This window comes from Pseudophryne corroboree, chromosome 1 (genome assembly GCF_028390025.1).
Source record: "Pseudophryne corroboree isolate aPseCor3 chromosome 1, aPseCor3.hap2, whole genome shotgun sequence".
Taxonomy (NCBI): Eukaryota; Metazoa; Chordata; class Amphibia; order Anura; family Myobatrachidae; genus Pseudophryne; species Pseudophryne corroboree.
Window position 1 is genome coordinate 1,183,160,880 of NC_086444.1, and position 16,708 is coordinate 1,183,177,587.

General features: G+C 44.8%; 1 protein-coding gene and 1 pseudogene across 2 annotated transcripts in view; one reads left to right on the forward strand and one right to left on the reverse strand.

Annotated features, from left to right (window-relative positions):
* The window catches only part of ZNF638 (zinc finger protein 638), a 350,552-nt gene that overhangs the window by 247,027 nt on the left and 86,817 nt on the right, over positions 1 to 16,708 (reverse strand). The gene's annotated exons all lie outside the window — the stretch shown is intronic.
* LOC134947884 (5S ribosomal RNA) lies at positions 8,093 to 8,210 on the forward strand (annotated as a pseudogene).

Genomic DNA, 16,708 nt, shown 5'->3' on the forward strand with positions numbered 1-16,708 from the left:
AATTGGGACACCGTCGCGTCACTCAGTGACGGTAGGTTACATTTGTCTAGAAGGGAGTCAATTCCCTTTTCAAGCCTCGGTGGTGAGGGGGGGGGGGTAGTTTCCGAGTTATACAGCGATTTATAGAATTCCTCGAATTCACCCAGAATGCGGTCAGGATCATGGGTCAGAGCCCCTTGTTTGGTACGAATGGATAAGATATTTTTAGAGGAAATCCTAGCCCTCAATTTCCTGGCTAATAGTTTATCCGCCTTATCCCCTTTTTCGTAGTAAATCTGGTTGAGACGTCTAAGGCACATTTCAGTCTTATGAGACAATAATAAATTAAGTTCGCCTCTGATTTTAAGTACCAACTCTAAATCAGCAGGGTCAAGAGATGACTTATGCACCTCTTCCATTTGGTGGAGCTGCCTAGATAACTCCAGAGTTTTTTGGGAACGCTGCTTGTTGATCCTGGCCGCAGTCTGGATGAAGTGGCCCCGGAGGACCGCCTTGTGTGCCTCCCACAGGGTCATATCGGAAATGCCGGGGGTTTGGTTCTCATTGAAGTAATCAGTCAATACCTGAGTAGTTTGCTGTAACACTTCAGGTTGTTGGAGAAGGGCGTCGTTGAGCGACCAGGAGGGGGGGGAAGGAGTACGGGACAGTCCAGTCAGGGTCAGAGAAATCGGGGCGTGATCAGACCACGTGATTGGATAAATACAGCAGTTCTGGATTCTAGATGTTAGGTCCCTTCCGACCATAATCATATCAATTCTAGTGTATAGGTTGTGGACTGGGGAATAGAACGTGTAATCCTTAATTAGGGGATCGACTACCCTCCAGGAGTCAAATAGGAGGTGATTTTTAAGTAGTGATTGTAGGGCTCTAGAGTTGCGGGTGCTGATATGGGACTGAGACCGTGGGAGGGGATGGGAGCGATCCAGATTATGGTGTAGTATGGTGTTAAAGTCTCCTGCTATTAAGAGGTCACCTTTCCTACACTGGGCGATTTTGGAGTCTAGGGAAGCAAAGAACGAGGCCTGGTTAATATTGGGAGCGTAGACATTAACCATGGTGATAGGGACATTATTAAGTTTACCTACTATAATAAGAAACCTACCGCGCTTATCCTTAATGATTCGGTCTGATTCCAAATGTAAATGAGCGGGGATTAGAATGGCAACCCCTCTTTTCTTTTGGGTGCGATCACAAGCGTGTATGGCAACAGGGTGGCGTCTAGAACGAAGTTCAGGGTGGGAAGTCCCTTTGAAATGCGTCTCCTGAAGGAATACCAGATCTCCCCTCACCTGCTTCAGAAAAAGAAATAACTTGGTCCTCTTTTGAGGACTGTTAAGGCCCTTAACATTGTAAGATATTACGTTAACAGACATATTGTTACAAGTGTAAATATAGCATGAGTGGTCTTAGTGAACCTGAGGTCGTTTCCCTGGGAAACGAGGGGAACAAGGGGAAGAGGGAGAGCGGGAGGTTGGGGAAGAAAAAGAAGGAGAGGGAAAAGAGAAAGATGAAAAAAAAGAAAAATCAAAAGAGTCACAAAAAGACATTTAAAAAACTGTAAAATAAACAAATAGAATTGACCGAGCCAATGACCCATCGTACGCTACGTACGGGTCTGAATGTTTGAGCACCCGTAAGGGGAATTAAGGGAGAAAAGAACTCCCTCACGCTCAAAACTGGCTATGGAGGCTCGGTGGAGGGCGCGGCTCCGGCCGCCGGGACGCCCACCAATTAAACATATGGAGGGGCGACCAAGGGGGTCGCCGCAACAACCCGCCACAATGGACCACTGTTAAAATTATATAAGTAAATAAACAATCTCAGCTCAAGAAGAAATTCCTAAACCTCTAAACTAGTTTGTAAAACATTAACATTTAACGGATAGTGACCCAGCAGCAGCACCTCTGTACAGAGACTTTCACGGCGGGTCATGGCTTGTAGAGGTTTTCTCCGGGACCATCGACCAAAGACGTCTAGGCGCTCGCTGAGGGAGGGGTGAATTTGGAGAGTGTCGGAGATCTGGAGCATCCCGTGGGGAGGAAGATTTGTTGGCCTCCGGGGGGGACAGGTTCAGTCTCAACAGGAGCCTGTGAGCCTCTTCTTTGGATCGTGCCAACAGTCTCTTCCCATCCAGCTGTACAATTAAAGCAAAAGGGAAGCCCCATCTGTAGCGGATTTGATTATTCCTGAGGATTTGGGTGTACTCCCTCAATTCGAAGCGTCTTTTGAGAGTAGTGGGGGATAAGTCCTGAAACACCAATAGCTTATGTGATTCAAATAGGCACACATCTTTGTTCCGGGCAGCCGACAGAATTCTCTCTTTAATCTTGAAATAGTGACAGCGTAAAACTACGTCTCGTGGGGGGGACGAAGTTGAGGGCTTTTGACGTAGTGAGCGATGGGCTCTGTCCAAGAGGAACTGCTCACTAGAAATGTCCGGGAGGAGGTGCTGGAAGAACCTGATGAGAAAATCCTCCAGTTGAGCTGGTTCTACTGACTCTGGGATATATTTAATGCGCAGGTTGTTACGTCGTGCGCGGTTGTCAGCGTCCTCTTGTTGGTCCTGGAGTAGGTATATATCCTCCTGCATGACTTGAACCGAGCGCTCTAGCTCCTGTTGGAAAGTAATGACTTCATCGATTTTCTGTTCCACCTCATTAGTGCGGGCCCCGAGGTCAGATATCTCGGCTTTGAGGCCAGAGATGGCTTTGTGGATCTCCGAGTGGAAAGCCTGCTTCAGCGACTTCATTTCCGTTAGAATTGAGGAGAAGCAATCTTTCATAGAGGGTTCATGAGTTGACGATTCTTCCTCGGATTCCGAGACCAGGTCCGGGGGGGGGGCCACTAGGGTTTTGGCCGCACTAGACTTCATCTTGGATATAAAGGTCGATATTTCTGCCGAAGCTGAGGCTTTCTTAGCCTTGGATTTAGATTTGGGCATGGTGTAAGACAGTCCCTAGGATAGCGAAGGTCAGAGATCAGAGCTGAGGTTTAACGTAAGTAATTAGCGATCCATCATGCAGGCTGCATAGAAATAGCACATGAGACGACCCCCCGGGTCGCACCCGTAGGAAATCAGCAGAACATTCCCCCGCTTGGAGAGATCATGGGGGGCTGGGGTATCATATAGAGATATTCACCGGCAATGGGCCGGGGAGGGTGGCACCCCCGGGCTGTAGGCTGTAGTATAGAAAGAGTCCAGTGTCTTAAGACAGAGACGGATAACCCCAGTTATATATGGGTATAAATGGTACTTAGGGGGAGAGTGAGTGAAATGCGGCCTAGTGAATGGAGGCCTCACATAAAGGGCCAGAAGACACCTCCCGTGTATATACTTAGTGCAAATGCTGGGAAGAGGGAAGGTGTGCCAGCCTGTGTGGGGTTAATCCGCTCAGGGCCCCCAGGTGTACCTTGTTAGCTCAGTGCAGTGGGTCCAGGAGGGAGGGTTAGCAGGAGTCAGCCGTCAGGTGAGGCACTTCAGCAGAGAGCCCCGGAGCCGGGCCTAATCCTCTTCACCTCGTCGGGAGCAGGGCGCAGGGCCGACAACCCTCAATTCCAGCGCGAGGCCGGCACCCGCCGGGTCCGGGAGCCGGGAGACAGCCCCCAGAGGAGACCCCAGCCAGAACCGCCGCCGAGCCGCGCGTCACCCGGCGGTCGGCCGTGAGGGGGGTGACCACGGTCCCCCGCTTGATGCGGCAGGAGCAGGCAAGCGTTGGTGGGGGAGAGCAGGAGTGTGAAGCTCCGTCGGGTCCCGTCGCCGCAGCACCTTCGTAGGCCTGGGAGCAGAAGATGGCCGCCATCCCTGAGGCGCCGGAGTGGCGGAGTCCGCGTCCCGGCAGTATCTCCCTGCCCGCGCAGTGGACGGGCGGCCAGTCGGTGGATGGCGTCCAGGCAGCGGAGGTAGGCTATGGGGCAGACCACCGGGCAGGCAGCAAGGCCAGCAGTTGTAGAAACGGCAGAGGGAGGCCCGAGTCCGGAGCTCCAGACGGCCCACCACGGGCGGGTAGCTGAAATCTAGGCCCCGGCTTCGTAGTGGAGGGTAGGCCGCAACCCGCGGGAGCCAGCAAACCGGCTCCCCGATTCCGCAGCGCTACCCCACCATTCAGCACTGCACCTCCAGATCAGGGAGCAGATTTAGAGGGGTTTTCTATGGTGAAAAATGTGGTTTTTACAGTGTTTTTCCCCAAGGTTCTGAGGAGCTCACAGCACTTGCTGCTTATCAATTCAGCCTCCAGGCCACGCCCCCGAGAGAAGAGTACTTTTAATGATCTCCTATACTCCTTACTAGCCTTTGTATTACAGAAGAACTACTTCACTTTCCAAGAACATTTCTACCTCCAAATTAGGGGCACCGCTATGGGGGCAGCATGTGCACCAACATATGCAAACCTCTTTCTTGGGTGGTGGGAAAAGATGTCTGTCTTTACGGATAATAATGACAAATATACAGTACACATTATACTATGGCTGCGATACATAGACGACATATTTGTCATCTGGGATGGAGACTCTGATCTACTTCTGGAATTTATTCAACTCCTTAACACAAACAATCTGAATTTGAAATTAACGCACACCATCAGCCAAGACCGGATAGCCTTCCTTGATGTCTACATATACAAATTCCCCAAGGGGTACCTGGCAACTGAGCTGTACAGAAAAGAAACGGCGACTAATACCCTACTATTCCAAACAAGCGCACATTTCCCACCCACGGTGGAAAATATCCCCAAAGGAGAATTCTTAAGACTCAGACGCAATTGCTCAGAGGAAGAGGTTTTTAAAGTTAAAAGCCGGGAATTGACCGAACGACTACGAGAAAGGGGCTACAGCAAGCGCTCATTGAAGAGGGCATGCACTGGAGTAACCAAAATACCAAGAGATTCTCTGATTTTTCCAGCCAAATCGATAACACATCGAGAGAAGGATGAGAAGATTAGATTCATTGGGACTTTTTGCCCGGAATGGAGGCTAATAATAAAAAAAGCTATAGAGAAACATCTTCCTATTCTGAAATTAGACAGTGATCTAGCACCCTTCATAGATGACAATATTCAGATGAGTTGGAGGAGAGCTAAGAATATCAAAGACCTCCTAGTTAGGAGTCACTTTCAAAAACCAATGGCCAAATCATATACACCAACTGGCTCCTTCCCCTGCGGGCATTGTAAGGCTTGTTCCCTCATATCGAAGACCAACTCTGTGATTGACCGCTATGGAGAATCCATTCAGATCAAACACTTCTTTAATTGCAGTACCCAGGGAGTGATATACTGTATAGAGTGCAGCTGCAATTTAAAATACGTCGGGATGACGACAAGAAAACTAAAAGAACGTGTATTGGAACATGCAGGGAATTGCCGAAACGTCAACAATGACCTGATCCGAATGAAAAAATTGACTCCGGTGGCACGACATTTCCATTCTCATCACATGGATTTCTCAAAAGAATTCAAGGTATTTGGTCTGGACAAAGTTCAACTGGGAATAAGAGGAGGTGATATGACGAAAGAACTGCTCAAACAGGAAACGGAATGGATTTTCAAATTGAATACATACAGACCCCAAGGACTAAATGAAAGCATTAATTACAGTGCCTTCCTTTGAAAATTCCATTGATAACAACATTAACAGTAGCGAGTATCACCAAAATTGAACTTAATGAGGATCAAACTCTCTATAAACCTTCTGCACCCACCTTGTCAAGCAATTACCCTCTTCTCCCTACCAGGCACCTCCTAAGTTTTTAATTGTTAATCTATACTTTAGAGTACTTTTCTCACCACCACTCTCACGCATGGTAGGCACTTACCTTACCATACACTCACCATATAATTTTCCAACTAAACAGTGAGTTACACTCCTCAATTCACAATGCTATCACAATTTTATTTCACCCTTCTCCTCTTAATTTTCCTTCACAGCATTTTCACATCACCCAATCGGTTATATTTCTTCTTTCCCCCCATATCCCCCCCCCCCAACAACCCCAACCCTCTCCCCACCCCTCCCCCCCCGCCCCCACAACAGCTCACAGACACCCTTCGCCCACTCATTACTGATCAACTGATTAAATCACATTTCTCACCCACATTTAGGCACATTAATTGGCAATCCAGACAATACACCTCCCTTTTACGACCCTCTCACATCCCGTCATTTCAATAATTCCTAGGCTCTTTAAGCCCCTACACCACAACCTCTATCTGTCTCCCCACTTACCTCCCTTCTTCCCGCCCCCCCCCCCCTTTTCCCCCCCCCACCTAACCTCTCCAAATATATGTATATAGATACAATCACAAGAACCTCGCCATGTGTACCAGACCCAATTCGCATTATTTCTTCGCTCCCACCATCCCCCACCCCCCCACGCTGATCTTTCCCCCCCCCCTCCCTTTCCTTCCCCCCCCTGTTTTCCTGCACACTATCAATATCCTATCACAGTCAAGATAGACCAATAGCAATTAACCCAATAAATAATCATAGCTGCACAAAAAATATGGCAGCAAATCCAATACAACTAGCCAAGCAATGGAATACTCTTTAGATTTATTTTATAATTTTATTATTATCATTTTTTATTTTTATTTTATTTTATTTAAATTTTATTTTATTTTATTTCATTAAAAATACATAGGCCAATTGATTTCTATACCTAAGCTACAATCACCAATTATTAAAACTGATTAGCCTAGAGCTGGGTGGTGAAACCCCAGCAATTCATTTATCCCTTTCTTTATTTTCTTTATTCATTCATCTTAATCCTCTGTTGCCATGCAACGAGACGCTACTTTCAGAAGAAACTCCAGGCCATGAGACATGAAATGGTTACTATGGTAATAGACCCGCCCACACACCAGCATTTGCCAAGCGGTTGTCTGGCAGGATATCAACAGAGCCAGGCACATAGAGCGTCCTTTCTCCTGCAGCGCACGAATCACATTTTTTCCCTTTTCATTTTTTTTCCCTTTTCCTTTTTCCTTCCCCTCTCCGCCTCCTCCATTCGATGTCTCCCTATTCATTCATTTTTCTATAATGTCTCTACAATCTCTCTATCTCTTGTTCCATGACATCCAGTTTTTCCTCCAGAGCGTCCCCGTGAATAGGACCTCCCCCTCACTTCCCACAAGCTGGAATCCTCCAGGTTGCCTAGCAACCATATACACACCCACTGATACAACGGAAGATGAACCTCTTCCTTCTCCGTCCGGGACGTGGGATCTCCCTGTTACCCCATACAAGCTGACATTCTCCGGGTTGCTAAGCAACCACATACGCAATCACGGCTTCCGCCGAACACAGCGGGAGCTGAACTTTCAATTAAGAGACGAGCAGCCATTGGCTGACCAATGAATAACAGGGTTTTTAAACCCAGCACAACGCCAGAATATCAGCATTGGAAGTGAGCAAGCCCGTTGTTACGGGTGAAACGCGTTTTCCTACCTAAATATGCAATAAGGACTCTGAGCAAGGCATGCAATAGGATCCTACACGGGAGAATACCAATACTACTAATCACCCTCAACTGACCCAGGGACCTGGGCGGTAATCGGTATCACTTTTGATATCATTTTTTCAATCAGTTTTGTAACTATTTGTTGGTGTATACACTAATTGGTGTTTAAGACAGCATATTTATCCTAGGTGTAACTAATGAATGGAGATGATAGCTCCAGCCGTGATACACGTATGCTGTATTTGATTACTATATTACCTTCACTCGTCATATATTCCTACTTACACTGCATCTGAGACCCTTTTTTTCTGATATTGTTGGATACGTTGTTCAAATTGAAATGAAAATATGTGGATGAAATTTTCTCCCATAATAGGGCATTCTCCACAATTTACGCATACTGAGACACCGTGAACATATACCAAAAACAATACAGATGTGCAATTATGCCTTAATAGTGTATTATGTTATCTTCTTATTTCTAACAAAGAATTCATTACTTTCCCTATTTTCGTGGACTCTCATCCATGATTCCTGGGAGCAATCCCAGGTCTAACATAGACAGCAGATCCACACTTCTCCCTTAATCTACTGAATAGGTGCACTCTCATTGGTGAGTGGAACACCTCATTTATAGGTTACTATCATACCTCACCGCTAGAGCCCAATCTCGTCTGATCTTGGAAGCAAAACGGTGATGGGCTGGGTCAGTATCTGAGGGGTGACCCTCAGAGAATACCCAGTGTAGTAATCTGAGGCTGTTTCAATTTAAAACTCAATACCAACAGCAGTATCACCACTACTTCTTCTTTCCCACCTGTATTTATTTTTCCTGATTTTTTCAGGCAAGAATCAATAGGAATTATTAACCTATTAATTTCAGCGATATCAGCACACCCATCAGGTCTTGTGCGCTGAGAATAAGAAAAAGAGTACATATGTATGCTCTAAACACTCTCGGTGCTATTGATACTTATTTGTACATGATTAACTTTGGTCTCATCAAAACAAGCACTGCCTGTACTGATACGGTATGAGAACAGATGTATGGTGATTTTTTCAGGCGAGAACTAATTAGGAATCAATAATTCCAACAATATCAGGCACACCCATTAGGGTTTGTGTGCTGAGGATAGGATGAGGTAGTATATATGTTATAAACACTCCCGGTGTAATTGATACCTACTTTTGCATGACCAATTTTGGTCCCATTAACACAAGCATTGCTTGTACTGGTATGGCATGAGAACAGGTGTATGGTGACTATATCTACACCTCCATGCCAGTCTATATTGGGATAGACTAAACCAGGACATACCAACCCCGTTTGTTACCTTTTTCCCCAACAAATACATTTGTGGGTTTCTCCTTCTTGTGACTTATAATAATTTCATGGGGAGAATGAGTGGATACGGACTATATTTTAATAAAGCATAATAAAACTCTATGTTTTAATATTATCGACAAATACACATTTAACAAGAGTGCACCCAAACAAGAGTCTTCTTTATTCTATGTTTGCTCTAGCTTTTTTCTGACTCTGGGTGCACCACCAGATGGCAATAAGAGATTATCTCTGTATAAATGTATACTGGTTTATGTAAACACATGTAATTGTGTAATACTGGTGCGGAATCACCAACCTTCCTCGATGCCACAAATCCACAGGAGAGTCCAATTGGGGTAAGCCATTCCGCGATGATCTTCCTCAGTTGCCGTAAGAGGTTTTCAGCTGTGTGCGTATTCTGGAAACCGGTGATACAAAGCGTAGCCTGCCTAGGAAAGAGTTGGCGTTTGCGAGATGCTGCTACTGGTGCCGCCGCTGCTGTTCTTGCGGCGGGAGTCCATACATCTACCCAGTGGGCTGTCACAGTCATATAGTCCTGACCCTGCCCTGCTCCACTTGTCCACATGTCCGTGGTTAAGTGGACATTGGGTACAACTGCATTTTTTAGGACACTGGTGAGTCTTTTTCTGACGTCCGTGTACATTCTCGGTATCGCCTGCCTAGAAAAGTGGAACCTAGATGGTATTTGGTAACGGGGGCACACTACCTCAAGAAATTGTCTAGTTCCCTGTGAACTAACGACGGATACCGGACGCACGTCTAACACCAACATAGTTGTCAAGGCCTCAGTTATCCGCTTTGCAGCAGGATGACTGCTGTGATATTTCATCTTCCTCGCAAAGGACTGTTGGACAGTCAATTGCTTGGTGGAAGTAGTAAAAGTGGGCTTACGACTTCCCCTCTGGGATGACCATCGACTCCCAGCAGCAACAACAGCAGCGCCAGCAGCAGTAGGCGTTACACGCAAGGATGCATCGGAGGAATCCCAGGCAGGAGAGGACTCGTCAGAATTGCCAGTGACATGGCCTGCAGGACTATTGGCATTCCTGGGGAAGGAGGAAATTGACACTGAGGGAGTTGGTGGGGTGGTTTGCGTGAGCTTGGTTACAAGAGGAAGGGATTTACTGGTCAGTGGACTGCTTCCGCTGTCGCCCAAAGTTTTTGAACTTGTCACTGACTTATTATGAATGCGCTGCAGGTGACGTATAAGGGAGGATGTTCCGAGGTGGTTAACGTCCTTACCCCTACTTATTACAGCTTGACAAAGGCAACACACGGCTTGACAAATGTTGTCCGCATTTCTGGTGAAATACTTCCACACCGAAGAGCTGATTTTTTTGATATTTTCACCAGGCATGTCAACGGCCCTATTCCTCCCACGGACAACAGCTGTCTCCCCGGGTGCCTGACTTAAACAAACCACCTCACCATCAGAATCCTCCTTGTCAATTTCCTCCCCAGCGCCAGCAACACCCATATCCTCCTCATCCTGGTGTACTTCAACACTGACATCTTCAATCTGACTATCAGGAACTGGACTGCGGGTGCTCCTTCCAGCACTTGCAGGGGGCGTGCAAATGGTGGAAGGCGCATGCTCTTCACGTCCAGTGTTGGGAAGGTCAGGCATCGCAACCGACACAATTGGACCCTCCTTGTGGATTTGGGATTTCGAAGAACGCACAGTTCTTTGCGGTGCTTTTGCCAGCTTGAGTCTTTTCATTTTTCTAGCGAGAGGCTGAGTGCTTCCATCCTCATGTGAAGCTGAACCACTAGCCATGAACATAGGCCAGGGCCTCAGCCGTTCCTTGCCACTCCGTGTGGTAAATGGCATATTGGCAAGTTTACGCTTCTCCTCCGACAATTTTATTTTAGATTTTGGAGTCCTTTTTTTACTGATATTTGGTGTTTTGGATTTTACATGCTCTGTACTATGACATTGGGCATCGGCCTTGGCAGACGACGTTGCTGGCATTTCATCGTCTCGGCCATGACTAGTGGCAGCAGCTTCAGCACGAGGTGGAAGTGGATCTTGATCTTTCCCTAATTTTGGAACCTCAACATTTTTGTTCTCCATATTTTAATAGGCACAACTAAAAGGCACCTCAGGTAAACAATGGAGATGGATGGATACTAGTATACTTATGGATGGACGAGCGACTGCCGACACAGAGGTAGCTACAGCCATGGACTACCGTACTGTGTCTGCTGCTAATATAGACTGGATGATAATGAGATGAAATTAATATATATATATATATATAATATCACTAGTACTGCAGCCGGACAGGTATATATATTTATTATGTAATGACTGATGACGGACCTGCTGGACACTGTCAGCTCAGCAGCACCGCAGACTGCTACAGTAAGCTACTATAGTAGTATGTATCAAGAAGAAAGACAAAAAAAAAAACCACGGGTAGGTGGTATACAATTATGGATGGACCAGCGACTGCCGACACAGAGGTAGCTACAGCCGTGGACTACCGTACTGTGTCTGCTGCTAATATAGACTGGATGATAATGAGTTGAAATTAATATATATATATATAATATCACTAGTACTGCAGCCGGACAGGTATATATATTTATTATGTAATGACTGATGACGGACCTGCTGGACACTGTCAGCTCAGCAGCACCGCAGACTGCTACAGTAAGCTACTATAGTAGTATGTATCAAGAAGAAAGAAAAAAAAAAAAAACACGGGTAGGTGGTATACAATTATGGATGAACCAGCGACTGCCGACACAGAGGTAGCTACAGCCGTGGACTACCGTACTGTGTCTGCTGCTAATATAGACTGGATGATAATGAGATGAAATTAATATATATATATATATATAAAACATGTATACTCCTGCACTCACATCGAAAGCTAACAACAGTGGGGTGCTCCTAGTGGGGTACTCCAGATCCTGGTGGGCCCACAATATACACACAAGAGTCCAAATAAATGGAGGTGCACTCGTCCAATAAATGATTAGCAGCAATTTTTCATAATTCACATAGGTTTTATTGATAGAAATTCGGCTTATTCAGTCGACGTTTCGATCCTCAATTCGGGATCTTTTTCAAGACAAGCTTCGACATATAATTCATGCTTACAAGGCATCAAATATTGATTTCTACAACACAATAAAATAAAATAAACAATACATAAATTCACTAAATCTTACAAAAATTACAAAAACTTAAAACACAAATACAAAAAGCATATTGTTATGAGCCACCGCGTCATTCAAGATCACCACGCACCAGTGAGAGACACAAGGGACACCGGAGATGCAATAGGTGAATACCCTCACCATCCATGCACAATATCAATAAATCTGTAGTGCTCTATAGAACACAGGGGCCAAATCAGTGAGAATAATTAAACCAAACTTACTCTGTTTAATCAATATATCCAGTTCGGACAATACCATAGCTGCACGGCTTTGGTGGTCATATGAGAAGTGGTTTCTAAAAATTATGGTAACATCTACATCAGTATCACTGGAAAACATATAACTAATCACCACCACTCTAGTGCTCGTACAAATTAAGATACTCACACGTGTGGTTAACAAACTCCTGTAGACAATTTAGACAACTTCATAGTCACTGTAAAGCAAATGCGGAATATATAATCAAACTTCCAATCAGTGAAACAATCACTGAAGAAGCATAATAGAGAAAATATCATTACCACTTATCTTATGTATCAAGGTACTCACCAAATGTTAATCATCAAGCCAGCCTCTGCAGCCACACTCATATACCCCTAATCACCATTCCTTATATACCTATTCACCGGAAGTGGGTGGTGCATCACTGAACCGACACCCTAAGATCTCCAAATACTGGGTACAGGCGGGCTTACAGCCCAACAAAATCACGCTACCCGCTCCAGACGTCTGACCAACTTATGCGTTAAAGATACCTCCCTAAAATGTACATAATCTATATGAAATTCAGCTCAGTGCCGTCTGTGGAACGCATTGCGTTCCACGGCCCCGTGACCGGAAGTGCCGGGCGTCCAAGACCCATACTCAGTAGTACAACACTTGCAGCGCACTGCGTTCCACGTCCCTGGTAACAAATGTCCTTACAGTCACTAAATGACTTGCGCACCACTCACCATGGTAGCAATGGAACGCAATTGCGTTCCACAGCCGGGAGTACGGACTCGCTCCCGTTCGGAACGCCCACTCGTGCATAACACTAGTGGGTGATCCCCTGGTCATAACAGTATAGATGTACCAGCTAATAGAGTACTAAAACATAAATGTAAGTATGTGGGATATATATAGAGAGTGGTGCTGAGCTGGAATATATAGATACACTGGTTTAACCAGGTCTCAATGTACTCCACTGTGTGCATAGTGATGATCTTGCTGACGAGGCGTCACATACACACACATATATATTACACAAAAAAGAAAAAGAAAAATAAACAACATATTAAAATAGGACATATTAAGTCTGACACAACCTAACCTCTGCTTGGCCCTAGTAATAATAACTTTTAACCCGTATATTCTGATGCTAATGTAAAAAACTGTAGAAGAATATAAAGCAATTAAATAATACAGAGATGAGTCTCAAGATCATCAGAGGTAAATAAGGCCTAGCAGTATATAGGTGGTGTCGTTCTGATATGTCCATAACAGATAGAGCATTCCATATTCACCGAGTCCCTAGCCTATTGTATTCCCAACCCAGACATACTGGTGGACTATTGATAGGAGGAGGTTCAACCTTGTTGTATTCTCATGGATGAATTTAAATACCATCCGAATTCAACGGATAAGAAGCTGCTGACACTCAAACAGTAAAAATGGCTCACAGAAAGACATTCATGGCAGAATGTTCATTAAGGCCTTTTGGTGAAACTGTGTTCAAGTGGGAGATCCAGAAACTCTCCCGTTGTCGTAAAGCAAGCGTGCGGTCACCGCCCTGAGACAATGGTGGGACCCAATCTATAAGTCTACATTTAATATTGGCCACCTGGTGTCCTCTTTGTAAATAATGTCTAGCAACAGGTTTGTCGGTAGTACCCGTTTGAATAGCCGTACGGATAGACAACCGATGATTAGCCATTCTTTCTCTAAAGCAACGGGTGGTCAGGCCTACGTAATGTAATCCACACGGACACGTTAGTGTGTAAACCACAAAGTCTAACCTGCAGTGAAGGTGATATTTGATTTTAATGTTTCTCCCCGAGTGTGGGTGCGGGAACGTGGGACCAGTGAGAAGAGATCTACATGTGGTGCATTTACCACATGAGAAGCAACCTGGTTTGCTGCTCATGATCTGAAGAAAATTCATTTTAGTCACAGGTACCGCTGTCGGTCTCATAAGGATCTGTCTCAGGTTAGGTCCACGTTTATAGGCCATCATGGGTGGGTTCATATGTGTAAAAGGCAACCCAGGGTCTGACTTTACAATTGGCCAATGTTTATGTAAAGTTTTGCGTGTAAACTGTGCATAATTATCATACTTGGTCGTAAAGACCATGCGGTTATCAATGCTCGATACTACAGGTGTAGTCTCGTTGAATTTACATCTAGCCTTACGTAGACTGTTCTTGATCACCTTGTTAGAGTAACCTCTCTCAACAAACCTCTCTTTCATTTCTGTCAGTTGTTTCTCTCTATTGTCCGCATCATTATTTATGCGCATAACTCGTAAAAATTGAGAAATTGGTAAATTGTTTTTTAGAGAGGGGGGATGAAAGCTACTAGTTAGTAAAGTAGTATTTCGATCCGTTGCTTTTCTAAATACTGATGTCACAAATTTTCCATCTGTAATGGTCACTTCGACATCCAAAAAATGTATGGTATGGTCTGAACTCTCGCTAGTAAACTTTACAGGACTCTGTAATGTATTGAGATTATGTACCATCTCTAAAAAGGCTTCCTGAGTGTCTTTCCATATTAAAAAGACATCATCGATGAATCTTTTGTAAAACAAGATCCTAGAGCCGTATATAGGCATGATCTGTGTCTCTTCAAAATTGGACATGTATAGATTCGCGTATGCGGGCGCCAAATTGGAGCCCATAGCTGTGCCCGATACTTGCAGAAAGTAGCTATCTTTGTACTTGAAATGATTCAACTCTAATACAAGTTGGATTAATTCGAGAACAAATTCAGTCGGTGTATTTTCCACTGGATTAAGGGTGAGTACCCCTTTAATTGCTTCAATCCCTTCCTTATGTGGTATAATCGTGTACAACGATTGTACATCCATAGTACATAGAAGGTATTTGCCCTTGGGTACCTCAGTCTGACCAAGTAGATATAGAAAGTCGCTTGTATCGCGAATGTAACTGCGACTGGTGTGGACATGTGGTTGAAGTATAGAGTCAACCCACTTAGCTATAGGCTGTAATAGAGAGCCTTCAGCTGCAATAATTGGTCGTCCCGGTGGTTTGTTCAATGATTTATGTATTTTTGGGAGTGTATATATAATAGGGCACTTGGGCTCCTCTATACTCATGTAATCAAACAAATCTTGATCAATCCAATTGCTCTCGAGTCCTCTCCGTAGACTCTGGTCGATAGTCTTCTTAATAGAGGGTATAGGATTGGTCCTGACCTTACGGTATACCGTGGTGTCTGCTAACTGCCGACTCACCTCAGCGTCATAATCGGTCCAATCCTGAACCACCACTGCCCCACCTTTATCGGCAGGTCTTATGACTATAGATGTGTCATCTCTCAGGTTTTTGAGTGCCTGTCTTTCACCCATGGTTAGATTGTCAAAGAGGCGTGGTGGTTTATACTTTTGAACATCATCCTTAACCAGTCTGAGAAAGGTCTTCATACTGGAATTTTGAGTAGGGGGGTCAAACCTGGAACTCTTTTTAAAGAGCTTTCTGTCGTTAGATTTAGGCTGGCCAGCAAAATATTCTTTAAGTCTCAGATTTCGTCCAAACCTATACTGATCCACAGCACCTTGAAATGTGTGGTGTGGAAAAGTGGGGACAAATGACAAACCTCGTGTCAAAAGGCTTAACTCAGACTGATCAAGAACACGCCCAGATAAGTTAAATACCAGATCTAATTCTATTTTTTGCGCCCCCTTCTTTTGGCAACCGCCCCTTCTAGTGAGGCGTCTGTGCCTCGGGAGTCCCCGTGGGCCGGAGGAAGGCCCTTCGGTCCCGATGTTTTGTCTAAAAAATGTTGAGTATTACCCTTCTGGGAGTCAGAGAGATCAGTATCTGATGTGGTTAATGAGGAGGCAATCTCCCTCGGGAAAGGGGCTTGTCGGCGTTTTCTAAAAAAACGTCCTGTTCTTTCACCCTGTTGTGTATTGCTGTTGCCTAACAACCACCTATAGACAGTGTGATTTTTATAATCTGCTGTTACTGTTGAGAGTTTCTTTCTTTTAAACGAGGTAAGTTCCTTTCTGTAGGAATCTACCTGTGTTTGCAGTCTTTCAACCCAGATACTGCTCTTATCTTCCTTTAGGGTTGATAATGAAATACTCTCTAGTTGTTCAATCTCAGTTTTCACTTTTTTTAATTCCCCACCTACTTCCTCAATGACAAGTATAAGCAGATCAAGTGAGCATTTGTTCAAAATAGAACACCATCTGCTACAAAAGACTGGATTATTGCGACCCAGGGTGGGTATATTATTGACCCTGAAGCCACGGGGTATCAGTTTCCGTCTGTGGTACTCAGACAAAAACTGGCCGTGTAGCATGAGGTCTACCTCTCGTCGTTTCAATCTCAGTGTCCGATAAAATATGTCTGCGGATGATTCAGCTGGTAGCGTATCGAAATCAAGTTTATCAAATAAAACTTTTTCAATGTCATCATCAGTAAAGGATATAGTGCCTTGCTCAGCCTTAGATAACAACCCTTCATCAAACATACATGAACCCCCCTGGGCCATGGCATAGAGGATAT